The 17,266-nt window shown below is 33.2% G+C and overlaps 1 non-coding gene across 1 annotated transcript; it reads right to left on the reverse strand.

Annotated features, from left to right (window-relative positions):
• Positions 1-1,314: 1,314 nt before the first annotated feature.
• On the reverse strand, positions 1,315-1,421 carry LOC117706480 (U6 spliceosomal RNA). The gene has a single exon (XR_004606565.1). It is a non-coding gene; the product is annotated as a U6 spliceosomal RNA (small nuclear RNA).
• Between the last annotated feature and the right edge of the window lie 15,845 nt (positions 1,422-17,266).

Below are 17,266 nucleotides of genomic sequence, written 5' to 3' on the forward strand. Positions count from 1 at the left end.
TCTATTGCTTCTGGGAAAGTATTATGTCAAAATGGAGAGCACCCTTTATTTAAATATTTTAAAATTATAGTTTTAATAAGTTTGGAATATAATAAATTTTATTTTTTCTTTTTCTTATGTTATTAATTTTAGTTGTACCTCCCACTACCATTCTTCAGTCCTACCCTCCTACTACTGATTTTTTGTGTAGACATTTCTACCATCACTGTCCTTTCCCCCTTCAGTTTCACTTCCTAGGTGTTCTACTACCCCTATAGAGAGATAAGGATAAGAAACCACCCAAAAATCTTTTAACACAACATATGCCTATCTATAAGAAATACAGTGACAAAGATGGAACAGAGATAAAAGGAACGGCCAAACAATCATTGGCCCAACTCAAAGTCCCATCTCATGGGCAAGTTATAATCCATGACACTATTAATGATACTCAGTTATACTTATATACAAGAGCCTAGAATAACTGTTCTCTGAGAGGCTCTATTCAGCAGCTAACTGATACAGATGCAAATATACATAGCCAATCATTGGACAAACATCTGGGATTCTTAATGAAAAGTTAATGATGGGAAATGATAGGTACCCCACAGGAAGACCAACAGAGGTAACTAAGCTGGACTCTTGGGAGCTCTCAGAGACTGAGCCACCACTAAACAAAGACCATACATGGGCTGGACCTAAGCTTCCAAACGTATGCAGCAGATACACAGCTTAGTTTCCATGTGGGTCTCCCAAAAACTAGAGTGAGTGCTGTCCCTAAAGGTGTTGCCTGACAGAGAAATCTGTTCTCAAACAGGTGTCCTTGTCTGACTTTAATGGGAGGTGATGCACCTAATCCTGCAGAGATATGATGCTGGGGGGGGAGGAGTGTACCCTCTTCAAGAAAGTGAATGGGAGGAGAAACTCTATGTACTGGTGAAACCAGGAGGAGGGGGAACAGTGACTGGAATTTAAATAAATAAATAAAAGAAAGAAAGAAAGAAAGAAAGAAAGAAAGAAAGAAAGAAAGAAAGAAAGAAAATTAATTAGTATTATTATTTGTGGATAAGTATAGTTATACATCAAATAAATTACTTTCAACTAACTAGTGTTTTGTTTATCCATGGTCATTTGTGTTCTCATAAAAATATTTGGACATTTTTCTTATTCAGACTGTCAGGCTTTTTATGGAAGTTTACTTTAATCTATACATTAGTTTTGTTAAATATACATTCTAGAATGTACTATAAATTCTGCCAATCCAGGACCATAGAAGTTGTTTCTATTAGGCAGTAATAGAATTTGAGGTGAAAAGACAGTCGTCTTTTTTTTTTTTTAAATACGGAACGTTTCATGAATTTGCGTGTCATCCTTGCACAGGGGCCATGCTAATCTTCTCTGTATCGTTCCAATTTTAGTATATGTGCTGCCGAAGCGAGCACAAAGACAGTTCTTAAAAGAGATTCTAATGGAATAAAAAAAGATTATTAGGAAATACTTTTAAAATATGTATTTCAAAAGATTAGAAAATGAAGAAATGCAAAAACTACTAAATGTGTATGACTAAAGAAAATCAAACTCAGAGGATGCAAATTCATTTTTTAAAATGAGTAAGAAAATTTAAGCTGTAATTACAGTCTCAAACAAAAATAAATTCAAAATCAAATAGTTCTTTGTTGAACTATAGAGATTCAATGCAACCCCAGTGGAAATGTCCACAACCTTCTTCAGAGAAACAAAAGAAAACTATAAATTTGATGTGAACTCAGAAGAGACTTCATAGGGCCAAAATAGATCTGAACTCTTAACAATAAATATTGGATATTTATTAATATCTTGCCTAACTATTTTAAAGATTTTTTATATTATAGTATAATTACATAATATCCTCTTTCCATTTCCTGCCTCTACCCCCTTTTCTTACTTTCAAAGTTGTCTTTTTTCATTAATTTTTGTTATACTATAGAAATCAATAACCAACTCAAATATGGTGATGCTGAAACCATTTACAATGGATATATCTACATTAATACTCCTGCAATGAAAGCTCAGGAATCATTGAAGAAGAGACAGTAGAAGATTGTAAGAACCAAAGGAACATGGAATTTTTTGCGAGCTTCTGTCTCCTCCAAATGACAAAAGCATTTTTCCATTAAGTCTTACTAATCTGAAAGTAATAATCTTCTCTTTTTCTCTATGGATGATTATTTCGGTATCAAAAATTGGTGGGATACTTATATTTGTGGTTGGGATTATTTTATTTATTTTAAAATAGTTAAGAGTTGTAAATACTTCATGGTTCATATGAACTTTGATATTCTTACTGTTGTATGCTGTTGATTAAAGTATATTTGGGACATTGATGCTTGACTCACCATTTATGTATTTTAGAAAACTAAATATTATTTATCTCTACCCACAAGGAGAAAAATGGATTTTTCACAATAAAATGGTTGACAATACCTGAAGTGAATTTGAAGTTGCTCTGAACGCCACACCACTGAGGCTGTTCCCTTTAAAGGAAAGTCAAAAGTGCAGAACTTCTATTACCAACATTGTCTCACTTGTTTGATTACAGTGATTTGGCTGAGAAAAGTAGGCCAGATGACTTTTCTTGATACTGTCTAAACAAAATTACAGAGGAATTCACTTTAGTGTCAGTTTATAAAAATGACCTTCTAGGAGATGAAATCAAATGTGCGAAAATGGATATTACCATGACCAGATACCTCGTGTTGTAGCAGGCAGGCACACATTGATACTCTTAGCCTCACAGGTGCAGTAATGCACATACTTAAGTTCTTTCCAGAAGAATGTCAGAGAAACTGGCCGAACTATTTCATTTTTCTCATAGTTAGACTTGATGAGAAGACAATTTTCTAGACCAGTTTTACAGTAGAAGTTATACTGATTATAAGCAAATCGAATTTTTATTAATGCCATAAGCATTCTTTAAATAGTAAATAACAATTGTCTACTGATTGCATTTTTCTTGTCTGTTAAAAACTTTTCCGAATGTACTGAACTATAAACACTGTATAACTCCGAGAACTTCTATGGCAGATATTCTTTGCACAAAATATTACTTGCTATCATTTGACAATTTTTATAAAACATAAATTGTTTTCTACTAAAATACATTCTTAAGGTTGCTATACACAAAAATATAAGAATTAAGAGTGTAACACACTAATATTTGATAGTAGTGATGTTTTGAAAGCAATAATACAGTAAAGTGTTTTACTAAGCACAGAGAAAACTATAGACTTCTGATATACTGTAACATAACAATTTTCAATGATCATTTTCTGGTCTTATGAACAAAGTGATCCCTTATTTTTGGATTAGACATAACATCTAAACATTAGATTTAACATAGTCAACTACATTTTCCTGAATATTGGTGAAAAATTTAGTCAGTTAATTGCTAAGACTTTTTTTTAAAGATTTATTTTTATGAGTATGGGGTAGCTGTCTTCAGACACACCAGAAGAGAGCATTGGATCTCATTACAGATGGTTGTGAGCCACCATGTGGTTGCTGGGAATTGAACTCAGGACCTCTGAAAGAGCAGTCAGTGCTCTTAACCACTGAGCCACCTCTCCAGCCCAATTGCTAAGACTTCTAACAATATTATCTGTTTTCTTCATTTTTGCTTTTGACAATAAAAGTGTTAACATCTTTAGGGGAATTAATCAATATAAAATCTTTATGTATAAGTTTTGTTGAAAAAAATGTAGTCATTATTTTTTCTGTTTATGTAATATCCATGCAGCTATTTTCCTGAGTTGCATCAGTCCCCAAAATAAAAATATGAATTGCAGAACTTGATATCTAATCAGATATGGCAATATAAACTTCAAGTGTATTTTATGGATCCCTACTTTATCAAAGGCATTCTACTCAAATTTTTGATAATTTAAAGAATGCATTTCTTCTATATATCATGTGGCTGTATTACATTTTGGATGAAATGAAATTTCTTTTTAGTCTTTTAAATAATAGCTTGTAATGCAGGCATCACCTCAGAAATCAGCTCTACCATAGCTCACGAAAAACATCCACACAGCATGTGGCAAATGAAAAAGGGATCCGTAGTTATGTTTGAAATGGTTTTATGATGCTTATTGTTTTATGACTTACTTGTGAATGCCACATAAAACAAAATAAGATTAAACAACAATAGAAAAATTACTCCTTTCAAAACCATTATTTATTTGAAAATATGAGGTCTTTTCTTTATTATTTATCTTTCTTTTAATATGTGCAGACAGTCATGTGGCAGCAGGTACCTTACAGTCCTGTGAAACATCACCATTCACTATTGAGCTCTGTCTTAGGTCAGACCTCTCTGAAGATCCCTCTTCTAATGAGTGTCTAACAACTAATCAATAACATTTTTATGATAGAAACAAATTTTATTGTGCTTATTATATTGAAGAATGGACATTAAGTGGAAAATATTCTCTGTTGAATGTTATCATACTACAGATTTAATAGAAGAAGGATGGATGCAAGTTACTATATAGTCTGAATAGTTTTATGTCAAATTGAACAAAGCTAGCTTCTTTTTAAAACTGGAAATATCATTTGAGAAAATGTCCCCACCATGACCAGTAGATTAATCTTTAGCACAACTTCTTTCTTTATGATGGTTGTGGGAAGGTGGTGGGGAGAGGGTCAGCTCACTGTTGTCAGAGCCACCCTGGGCTAATAGTTCTGGATATTATTGGAAAGCAGGCAGGGCAAGTCATGTTGTTCAAGTCATTAGGTATCACCCTTCCATGGCTTCTGCATCAGTCTAGGTCCCTGTTTTGAAATACTGCTTCAACTTGTTTTGGTGATGGATTGTGATGTGGAACTGTATAGGTTCAATAACCCCTTTCTCAAAAGTTTATTTGGTCATGGTATTTTCTCATATCTATAGAAGCTCTAAGACAGAATTTTTTTTTTTAACTAGAATCAGATATGTGACAGATTCAACTCAGTGTTAAGGGGAGTTTTGTAGTAGAGTTTGAACTTTGGACCTGAGGAACCATTAAATGTTTAGAGAATAATGATGTTGTGGGGACTTAGGAGATAATATTGAGAGAATTGTATAAGATTGGAGCCTGCATTATAAAGTTATAGGAAAAAGACAAAGCGTTCCTCAAAGGCAGTATCAGGGTCATTTGTGTGAACTTTTTGTTGAGAATCTGTGGTGTCTGGTCCAAAGATCAAAATAACTTGTGATTAACAAGGGACCAAGAACAGTAAAGTGAATTTTCTGCTTTACTAGGGTAATTGATACTGGTCATATGATGCTGACAAGCCAGCAAGAGCTATAAAGAGAAAAGTGTCATTGAGACAAAAATCTTTGGAAAATACCTTCTCAAGCTCAGCACCCAGAAGCTACAGTTCAGATGGAGCCAAGTCTCCATCTCTGACCAGTGGCCAAACATGATACTGCATAAGAGTCACCCAGGATGTATGGGGTTGAAAGCATGAAGGGGGAGTTAATGAAAGGCAACTGTATATCAGGGGAGAGACAGTAGAATTGTACACATCAGACATAATAAAATATGAAGGATGACATTTTTGAAATAAAGATAAGAAGCCATTTTAAGAAATGGCTAATCAATATTTCTAAATAGTAAGTTAAATTTAAAATAAGGTTTATATCATATTTACTCTTTCACTATAACAGTTCTTTGGAGACTTTTAGTGGAATAATTGTTCTGAGTTTTGGGGCAGATGGAATATTGCTGAGCTGAAAAGTCAATGTTACATTGGAGACCAGACACAGCAAATACAAAATGTTCAAAAAATAAGTCTCTAAAGGAAAATTTGATGATATGTGAGTCTTTCTCAGCATAAAGAAAATGTGTTGTTTCTGTTTTAAATTGGGTCAAATTTAAATCACTTATAGACAGAAAGATGGGAGATATTTACTAATTATTCCACTATTTCGTATAAAAAGCAGAGTATCATAGAATGTGATACAGAAATGAATAGCTTACTTTAATAAGAAAAAATAGACTTCCTTTTATTTCATAGCTTAAGGAGATTTTAATGAATTCACATAATGTAATATACTTTCACCATTTGAGTGCATCAGATGGCTGTAACCGGTTTGTTTCCACTAACTGTATCTACCCATCATACAGGAATATAAAGCTATAAAGAGTAGAGACCTATCCAGGTGGTTATATGATTTGGGGGTTGTGGTGTGGTAACATCCAATGGGGAAAGCATGTGATATAGAAATACACTTATCTTCTGGTGACTACAGAGCAAAATAAGAAAGAAAGTCTAGAACCTACTGACATCTATCAGGACATGGTCTCTGTGATCTAATTTCCACAAACTATGACCAAACTATTAAAGTTCATCACCCCTAATAATACCAAGGAATGAAAAACACTTAAGGCAGTCTTTGGACTAATTTAATATTAGATATATTTCCAGACATGTAGAGACTTAATAGAAGCAACATTTCACTGCCTGTTTATTTATATCAAGTTACCAAAGCTTTTGTCTCCCAGAGTATGAAGTGCTGATGATTTTGCTTGTTTGTGCTTTGTGTCAACTGTACTTCCCTGGGATTTAACTAATTTTGTATGGCTTTATAACAACAACAAGAATAACTGCATAACAATTTTAAACATAGTACATGAAAGAAATCATAATGTTAAAGAAAATGAATCAGGCTACCTTTTTCGATTAAAATTTCTGGATGATTCATTTTAAGAATAATCTCAGTAAGCCCTAGTATCATTCACAAGCTATAATATCAAAGATGTCTTGAATAACGGTTAGTGTCCCTCTGGTGGTCATCTGATTCATAAGTGTTTACAACTGTAGAATGAAGACCTATGAATAAAGTTTCAAAACTTATCTTAATTGTTTCAGTATTGTATATTATTTAAAAATTAACTACAATGTCAATGATAATTCAATTACTCTCACTCATGAAATATCTTGTGAAGTGATTAATTAGATTCAAATTTATATGATTATACATACTACAGGATTTACAATGCCATTTTGAAATATTGTATTTATTGAGATATTTTATTTACTTCCTTGTATGTACCTTGTATATGTGTGGTGTGTGTGTATGTGTGTGTGTGTGTGTGTGTGTGCTTACATTGTGTTCCATTGCTTGCATATGGATATCTGGGACAATGTACAGAAGTTAGTTCTCTCCTTTCATCACAAAGGCCCAAAGGTTTGAACTCAGTATATGAATTGATGGCAAGCCTGGCTACCCAAGGACACATCTCACCAAATGTAAAATCATATTGAAGGCATGTCATTATAAGCCTGGCACAGCATTGCAACATAATTAACAGATCATATCTTAAAATTCTTTTCAGTAAGTACATGGTAAATAAACAGTTGAGATTCACTAGGAAACTTTATTGTTTACCAATTTTCATGGTAGTTTCTTAGAAGTTGAGAACACTTGACAGTGATAGACATCTGCTTTTATTTTTCCTTTACAGAATGAGTTATATCTCAACATATTTTCTAAGACCATGGTCTAGAAACACAGAACAGATATACTGAGTCTCAAACTTATCAGAAGAAAAGAGAAAAACAAGTAAATTCAACAAAATTCATTTATGTGAAGAAAATAACTTAAAAGAATTGGCATAACATAGCAAGACTGGTTTTGTACATGTTGCTACCTAGCTGCTTGCACAAATTATTTAGGGAGACAGAGTACAATAATGAAAGACAGAGCCAGCCTTAAATCTTGAAGTTGGTATTAGCTAAATGACCATTTGACAACTTGTGAGGTCTGATTTTCTAATATAGAAGCTGAGCCTTAGTCATGCAGTTCAGGGTATCATTTTATGTGTTAGATTACACTCTAAAGTTACATAGGCTTACTGTACACAAAGGACAATTTAGACAAACCTGTCATATAACTAACAGAGGGTATTTTTCAGCCACATGTAAAGTTTTTCTTTATACCTAATTAAATAAAATGTCTTATTCTAAAACAAATACTGAAGCAAAATCAAAACCATTGTTGCATTATAAAAACAAATAAAAAATACAAAATGTCTTATTCTAAAACAGTAGAAGCTAGGGATGTGAAAATTCCTTTCAATATATAATTCCCCTGTAGCAAGAAATCGGAATGAAAGCCTCAAATAAGGTATATTGTTTGACAGTGTTTTTTTCAGACACTTATTTCTTTTTAGTCTATGATTGTGAGTGTTTGCCTATGTATATATGTATGCACTCTATGTGTGTTTGGTTCATGTAAAGACCAGAAGACTATGGGGCGTCTCCAAGAACTGTAGCTAGAAACTTCACACGGGTTCTGGAAACACAAACCAGGCACTCTGCAAGTCCTTTTAACTACCAACTCAATCTTTTTATCCTCAAGAAAAATAGTACTTGTAATATAAAATGGCCAGCATTTTTATATAAAAATCATAAATACCAAAGCAAAAGTTGAGTTTTCTGTGTCCTTTCATTAATTTCCTGTGATTCACCTTATAGGAAGCTAATTATAATAAATACACTGTCATAACTAATTTTGATAGCATTATGGAATAATTGTTATGAATGATAATTTCTCAGAAACAGTTAACCCAGTGATTCTCAACCTGTGGGTTGTGATCCATTTAGAGAGTCAAAAGACCCCTTCACAGGGTTTGCATATCAAATATCCTGCATATCAGATATTTTCATTATGATTTATAACTGTAGCTAAATTGCAGTTATGACATAGCAACAAACATAATTTTATGATTGGGAATCAGCACAACATGAAGTTGATAGCATGAAAAAGGTTGAGAGTCCCTGATATAAGCTATGTTAGTAATACTCTGACTTAATAGATTTTTCTAATAATTCAGTAGATTCCTCAGGTAAGAAATGTGATTTCATGGTATAAAAGCTAAACTGTCATTACACACATCTGATTAGAATGCATATATAAACTCACTTATACCGATATCTTAGTGCAAAATTCATGACTATATTTCATATGGTATAATACTAATAAGACATTAAAATACGAGGTAACTGTTAAAAATTAGGTGCTTGGCCAACATGCTTTTCAGCAACCTAGCATCAGCAGTTTTTGACATCACCTGCTGACACCAGGTATGGTGCCTAAAAGGCCGGCCTTTTCTGTCTGTCTGTCTGTCTGTCTGTCTGTCTCTCTCTCTCTCTCTCTCTCTCTCTCTCTCTCTCTCTCTTTCCCCCTCCCTCCCTCCCTCCCTCCCTCCCTCCCTCCCTCCCTCCCTCCTCTCTCTCTCTCTCTCTCCTCTCTCTCTCTCTCTCTCTCTCTCTCTCTCTCTCTCTCTCTCTCTCTCTCTCTCTCTCCCAGTCTCCTTGTCTCTCTTTCTCCCTTTCTGTCTTTCTTTGTGTCTATTTCACCTATTACCCTGATAAACCTCTTGCCTGAGATTTATTGCAGCCTGTGACTTTGCAGAATTTGTTGGTTCTAACCTGCCAAGGTACCTTTTTTGTTTGTTTGTTTGTTTGATTGGTTGGTTGTTTTTTTTTGTTTTGTTTTGTTTTGTTTTGTTTTGTTTTGTTTTATCCTAATAGTGACTGGGAGTTTTTTGTTAATATGTTGAAAAGCTGTAACCACAATTTAAAATAGATATAATTTCTATTGATGTCTCTTTAAATTCTTCTATTTTCAGGGTATAAAATATTATTGCCAAGGGAAGAAAATTCAAACAGGTACTTAGATAGCTCTATGTTCTCTCAAACATACATTAACATCACTGTGTATGGAACAGAGTAAAACTTATTTAGAGAAAACCCTTCATATTCCACATAATGTGAAAAAAATGTATCCCGTGTGAGAAAAAACTAATTATAAACAGAATTCCCCACAGGCCTTATTAGCTGGATTTGAGTCTGAATCTAACTCTTTGCTCTTCTGGCTCTCTATGGAGCTGCCTCAGTGGGGCGTTGCATTTACATAATCAAAGCTTCCTGTGGATCCTTTATAAACTGAAAGTAGCTCAGTGGGAATGAATAAAAGTACAGAACATATGAGCAGAGAAGCCAATAACAGAGAAAACAAAGCTAACCCCTCATACCTGACACAAAGAAACAAACAGACATGAGGTACAGTCTGAATCCACTTGTCTAAGTACATGGTTTTCCCAATAAACGTTTTTGTCTTTGATCCATAGAGGAATTCTACAACTATCACTCTAGTTTTTAATCGGAGAAAATTAACTTTTAAACACATATGCTATTCATCAAATAACGTGGCTAGTTATTAAACTTATTTCATCAATACGTTCTAGCAAAACAATTTTATGTATTTTTGTTTTTCTTTTCTGTGTTTTATTTCGATATAATATGACCAAGCTTAGGATTTCACAAAGTTATCTTAAAGTCTAATGTGAGAAGGTATGAATGTGTCTGCATATATTAAACTATTCAGTATTGTGCGAATATTGACAGTGGTGCCTGAATATGAAGAGGAAAACATTCTTCAATGAGTCTTAGGAAGCAAGGACTAATTTTATTTGGTTAAATTTAGTGAAGCAATGTTAATATTTAATATTCTTTAATATTTTCTCTATCAATGCCTAACAGTAGCTAACAGACCTACATGGAACCTAAAAGTAAGAATGAAAGAAGTGGTCTGTCTAAGAGAATTCTCTCAAGTGCAAATCCACTGTTGTCTTAAGTCCCAGTTGAACCACTTGTCTGGTAAAGGCCTTTGCTTCAGCACAGAAACATTTAATACAATAACGCCATTTTTTTGCTTTGCTTTCATTAAAAAAGGAAAGAAATTTATAATAATAATAAAGAAGATTGATATATACAGGATGGCTAGTGTTTGCAGGGTAAATACACCGAATGAAAGAGTCCCATTAACCTTCAGCATTTCACATTTGCAGCATCAAAGGACACTTCCTCTGAGAGTCTGAGTCATGTTGATTTAGTGCCAGAATAGTTGAGATTGATCTCAGCATATCCTGTGCCTTCATCAAAAGCGGTGGAAATGCTTTTTGAAAAATTCCTCAATGTGTCTAAGATACTGTCAGTCCTCAGCTTTATTTTATTAACCTTTAATGAAATCAATGAATCATAAACTTCTGAAATTATTCTCAAAATGAAACCACTGTGTAACTAAAGCTATTATGGGTCCATGGATTATCTTTATTAGCAAAGAGAAATATAAATTTGTTTCTGTGTATCCCAGCATCTGAATATTTAATAGGCTCAAAGAAAGACAGTTTATCTCTAAGACATCTGGGTATAAGATGTGACCCACTGTTCTATTTCCTTTTTTCCTTTAGGATTTCTCCTTCTCAAGTTTGCAAAGTTTACTTTTTTTAATACAAATAATCCACATTCATTGAAAAGTTTGTTTAAATAAACCTTACTCATAATATAAAAGCAATAATTTGTTTATACTTGCTACTAGTGTCTTAAGATAGGTTTAAAATATTGATAGGATCACCAGTCGATAATTTTTAAGGTTCTTTGTAGTCACTCAACTTCTCCGTGTTTAATTTGTTGTATAGGTGTTGTTTTCAGGAATGGAGCCTCACTTTACATTTGGGGAGAGCAGCCATTATTCCAGACAAGAGTAGCCTGAGTTGTTTGGGGATTTCTATGGGACTTTTTGGCCAACAACTTGATTCAATATCAGTACCAGGAGCTTCGAGAGATATCCACCTGGGGATGTGTCTCCTCATTGTTTAGTCCATATCTATCATCTCTATCTCTATCTCTCTATTCTGTCTCTATCTCTATCATCTCTATCTCTGTCTCTCTCTCTCTCTCTCTCTCTCTCTCTCTCTCTCTCTCTCTCTATTTCTCTAACTCTATTTCTATCTCTATCTCTCTATCGGTTTATCTATCTCAATCTCTCTGTCTATGTCTCTCTGTCTCTATCTATCTATCTATCTATCTATCTATCTATCTATCTATCTATCTATTTCTCTCCCCCAGGAATCTTCTACTACATTAGGTTTCCAAATTACATTTTAAATGGCCCTTTGCCTTTCATTTTGAATGTCCCTCCACATATTTTCCCTCCCCCCTCCTTTTTCCACTCCATGCTCCTTTGATCCTCCCATTTCCTGCCAATATAGAAAGGTAAACACCAAACCGGCTACCCCACTTTGAGCCACAATGATGACATGACTGTGCTAGCACAATAGTGGTCCAACCAATACTTGTCGTGGGAATGACCAACCAATATTTGATCATAGTTGAGGCCTACCATAAGTAGTGACAAAAGTATTTTTCTTGATATTCAGCATATCCACAACTGGACAAAGTGCATAGAGCGAAAGATCTTGGAACCCTCATCTCCAAATAGGATGCCCCTGTTATATCTGTCAGCTCAGGGCTCAGGAGTCTGTGCAGGAGAGGAGGCAGAAAGCATATAAGAGCCAGAAAAAAATGGAGGTCATCAAAGAAACAAGTCTAGATCCAAAGGGACAGATGCACATATGTATTCAGAATGATTGTGGCAGCAAGCACAGACAAAGTGGACACAAGTGCCTGCATCAAATCCATATGCTAACCGTGGTGGATAACCAGATCCAAATAAAATAACTAAGTCTTATGTCAAGGTGTTTGTTTGTTTGTTTTGCCTTATAGGCCTTTTGGGTTTATATATGGCTTCTAGTGTTTTGTTTCTATGAGATTTCTCTGTGTGTGTCTCTGGGTTCATATGTATGTCTAGAGCTTTTTCTTTGCCTTTTTATTTCTAAAGTCTATTTGTTTTTTTCCTATTTCAGGTTGTTTGCTTTTTATTTTATTCTATTTTATTTTATTATTATTCTTTCAGTGCCCATTTGCTTTCTAATGAAAGAAAGGGAGTAGATTTAGATCGTGGGATCTTAGAAGAGTTGAGAGAAGGGAAACCATAATCAGAATATGTTGAATGAAAAGCATATTTTCAATAAAAATAAAATATGGATAGGGAGAATGATAACAAAGTTAGGAATGCCAGTAATAAAATGCATGTCTTCACTAACTTCCTAAGTAAATAAAATGGTGAGAATTCAGCTTGTTTGGAAAGGTCTTTGAGTGTTTTCCTAAGAATGTAGGAATTATTCAAAAACATATGACAGCAAATTACATTTTAATCTTTAAAATAATAATATATGTTTTATAATTTTAATACAACTTTTTAAAAAGCATTTAACAGTGGCAAACGTGATCACTGGATGTGTGTGTTTATGTGTGTGTGTGTGTGTGTGTGTGTGTGTGTGTGTTTCTGTTTGTCTCTGCATGCGTTTCCTTGTGCATTGTTGTCTGACTATCCAGAACCACTCTCCTTTCTAAAGATAAAGGGTTGCATTGTAATGTTGAGCTATTCTGCTTTTTTTCCCCCTCTTTAATTTAAGGTGTTAAAAATGATGCTATATCCTTGGGTTAGAGTAAAAAAAAATTCATTAATTAACAAAAACATTTTATTTCAATGTCATCTTGGATATTAAAAAAAACCCACTGAAGTAGATTTTCAATAAAACATTATCAAGAAAGTTAGCTGGAGTTTTTATTGGGTGAGACACCAATGAAACAAAAGAGGAACGTAGCTTTGGCTTCTGAAAGTGTGTACTGCATTAACACAGTGGGTGACTGAATACAAGGTGCAGTAGTAGAATAACATTAACAACAATAAGTTGTTGTAGCGTCCATGATGAATGAAAGTCTACAGTGCTGGCATAACACAGAATGTTCTCCCACGTGGTACAACCCATTCATCACAAGTATGTGAATAGACATTAGTATGAAATTGAATATGAGCGGCATCTCACATGAAGACGAATGATTTTGCCCATTTTGTTGGATTGACAACTTGCTAAACAGATGGAAATAAAGCAAAGCTTCAAAACAAAAGCTCAGGCTGTTAATGAGTCTTGTTTATAACAGTAACTATTCTTGTAGTTTTGTAAAATAGAACTACATGTACGCTGGACAAACTACGATAAACCATTATTATTTACCCTGTCTTAAAAAAAATCGGAGAATGAAGCTAAAAAACCATAAACAATAAAATAAAGATGAAGTTCATGCTGATTTTATTCTGTGTTACATTTGGCAAAGCAGCCACCACACAACATTGATCTTACCCATGAAAGTTTAAGAAGAATAAAATAATTAACTGTCTAAAAGTGAATTACAGATTCACTTTTAGTATTTACCCTTCTGAAATTGTTTTATAGGAAAGTTTTGTTTTTTTTGCTTTTGGGCCTTTTCTTTTTTCTTTTTTGTTTGTTTGTTTGTTTTCAGGTCAAAGAATGGTAGACATCATCTCTTTAATTATAGATGGCCTTCTTTCCTGGACTAGAAATGACTTGGACATCAAAAGCTTCTATAGTACAAAGATCAGCTTTTCTGTTTGCTTCTTCCTGTACATTTTGAAAGAAGAGGCTGTGTATTTCTGAAATAGAATGAAATAAAGCTATGTCAAGACAACCCAATCCTGCCAAGCTGTCAACGTGTCCTGAAGATGACCTCGTGAACTAGCACTTTTAATGTTTTCAGAACTTACAAGGGAAAGGGACGGGCATTGTTGTTGCTTTTGCTTTGCAACTAAGTTTCTAATTTGAAATAATATCTAGTATAACCAACAGGTCACATATTTCTGGACAGTTCTGCTTTAATATTATTTGTACAGATATAATAATTTTAGTACATTTATGCTTTAAGTAGGAAAATAATATTTCTAATAAAACATTGAGAAAATAATGTTCCAAAATATGAAGTCATTAGAAAATATAGGACAAATTTTAGTTTAAAGTGTGGTACCTTTACAACGTCTTTCGTAGGTAAATTTTTTCTAAGTATTTTCTAAGTATTTGTTCTATCAGTATTTTCTAAGTATTAGTTACTACTTTAATGTTTTTGATTTTTGTTAGTCTGTGGGTAATGGAAAAGTATTATAACCCTAAGTAGTATAACTTCATTTAGTTTCTATATTTTTCAACCTCTACACTCCCAAGTGAAATACTCTTACCTCTTTTTACCAATTCCTCACTTCACACCATTTTGTTTTTCTTTCCCCTCTCTAGACCTTCTTCACCCATGGTTATTTTTACATTCTTGGTTTCTAGTGTTATTGTGGGTTATAGACTCACATGTGAAGATTTGAAATTAAGCACAAACATTGTACTGAAGAAAAGAAGAAGAAAAAACACTTAGGAAAGTGGTTGCAAATACAGTTCTGAAATCCTACAATCAAAAACAAATTCTTAAGAGTATTCAGGGTTTCTACTTGAAAGAGATACACTCTTTAATCAATAGGCATCAGGCCCATAAAGGATTTTTGATAGAAGGGTGACTGAAGTCTGTGACTATTTTGATCCAAGTAATCCTCATTTTCACTACACCTGGAGACTTTTTGTGTCTAAACATTAAATCAGCTTCATGTGGACAACTCTGCTACTTCAGTTTTAGAGACAATATGATTGATGAAGACAAAATCAGGATCTCTAGAGAAATCACACATTTATTGCTTTTATTGTCTCTACAATTTACTCTATTATAGTCATTATATTCATCTTTTGATGATTAATAAATAATTAGATATTTTCATACAGGTGTACCAGAATGCCAATGAATACATAGTTTACTGAATTATTAATTTAAAATGATAGCTTTAACTTGATGTAATAATAGTCGTTTTGAAATTCAGTGAGTCTGAATTTGTTTATAATTAGGATTTCAGAAGAAAGAAATGAATGTTTAACATTTAGATAAAATTTTATCAAGCTGTATTCATTGTAAAAGCTTGAATTGTCTTAGTTATGACTAAATGATAGTACCAGGAACAAGGACATGTGATTTGTTTAGTTTCTTTACACTGACACACACACACACACACACACACACACACACGCAAACGATACTAGTTGATTAACATCCTGTGATTTTCTATGATCCAAAAGCTACTTTAGTTGAACAGAATAAATATTGCCATTATAACAGCAATTTATTTATTTCATTTTGCTGTGTTACTTTTTAAATGAGTGATCTCATAGATCGCAATGCCTGAACTCACAAATTTAAAAACATAAATTCATATGCTATGCAGGAAGTACTTGATTTACATGCAGTGTAGTCACACATGCACAGGTAACTTTCCATAGTTAAATTATGAAAACAGAATGCCAAGGGCTGCAACTCTGATGAAACATATGGGGACGTTTCCTTGGAGTTATTTTTTTTTCTTCAAACCAAAGCTCTTTTTCTGCCAACTTTTAAATGAATTGTGAACATTTCACAAAATTAACATTTTAAAAAGTTGTCTTATTAATATATTTAAATGTAGTCTTTAGCTTTTATGGTTCTTCAAATGAAATATATCATCTATGTATAAATTATGCTTTGTGAAACTCTGTAAAAGATTTAAAACACATATATTACACCATAAGTATGGTTGTTCTTTTTCAAAAATTTATTTTCATTATAAAATTTCAAATTCATTTATCCAGCTTAAAGTTAAAAAATTTGTCCACACTCATCATTGGCAGTGCTCATTAACCTAAAACAATGCGAGAAAATTAGATTTAATCTGAGCAAAAAATTCTAGTAAAATTGTAATATTTATCAGTGTTCACACATATATTCATCACACAAAATTATATTGAATTTGAATATATTGAATTTCTTTATGTATTTGATATATAAATTCCACCAAAATACTTTGATTCCAGGTAAATTTTGAACTAAAAATAGAAATCTAACTAAAGAAAAAAGGAATGAGGGAAAAGAGGAAAAGAAGAAGGAAGGAAGGAGGGAGGAAAAAAGAGAGAAAATAGATCTCATACTTTTTATGTATTAGAATTTTTCATAAATTTATAATTGATGATGAAACAAAATTTGCATAATGTAAGATTTTACAACAATGTACAATATTCCACTAATAAGTACTAATTTAACATAGTTCTATGTGTGAATTTACCATTGCATATAGTATATTTTATGTTAAAAACAATGTAGAAACAAGATTGTGTAAGATGCCTATCTTTCTGCAGAATTGTGACTAGAAGAATTTAGTACCATTTTCTACAATTATTTCTAAGATGTTTTGGAAGTGTAAGGTTTTTATTTCCAGAAAGATGACAATAAGTTATCTCTTGGAATATTTGTGTAATTTTGTTCACAGATAGGAGCCTTGTATGTGTGTGTATGTGTGTTTGTATATGTGTATGTGTGTTTGTGTGTGTGAGTATGAGTGTATCTGTGAGGGGGAAGTGAGAGAGAGAGAGAGAGAGAGAGAGAGAGAGAGAGAGACAAAGGCAGAGAGAGATCCAGAGAGATTTGGGTTTTCTAAATTTGG

The sequence above is a fragment of the Arvicanthis niloticus genome, chromosome 3 (assembly GCF_011762505.2).
Source record: "Arvicanthis niloticus isolate mArvNil1 chromosome 3, mArvNil1.pat.X, whole genome shotgun sequence".
Classification (NCBI taxonomy): Eukaryota; Metazoa; Chordata; class Mammalia; order Rodentia; family Muridae; genus Arvicanthis; species Arvicanthis niloticus.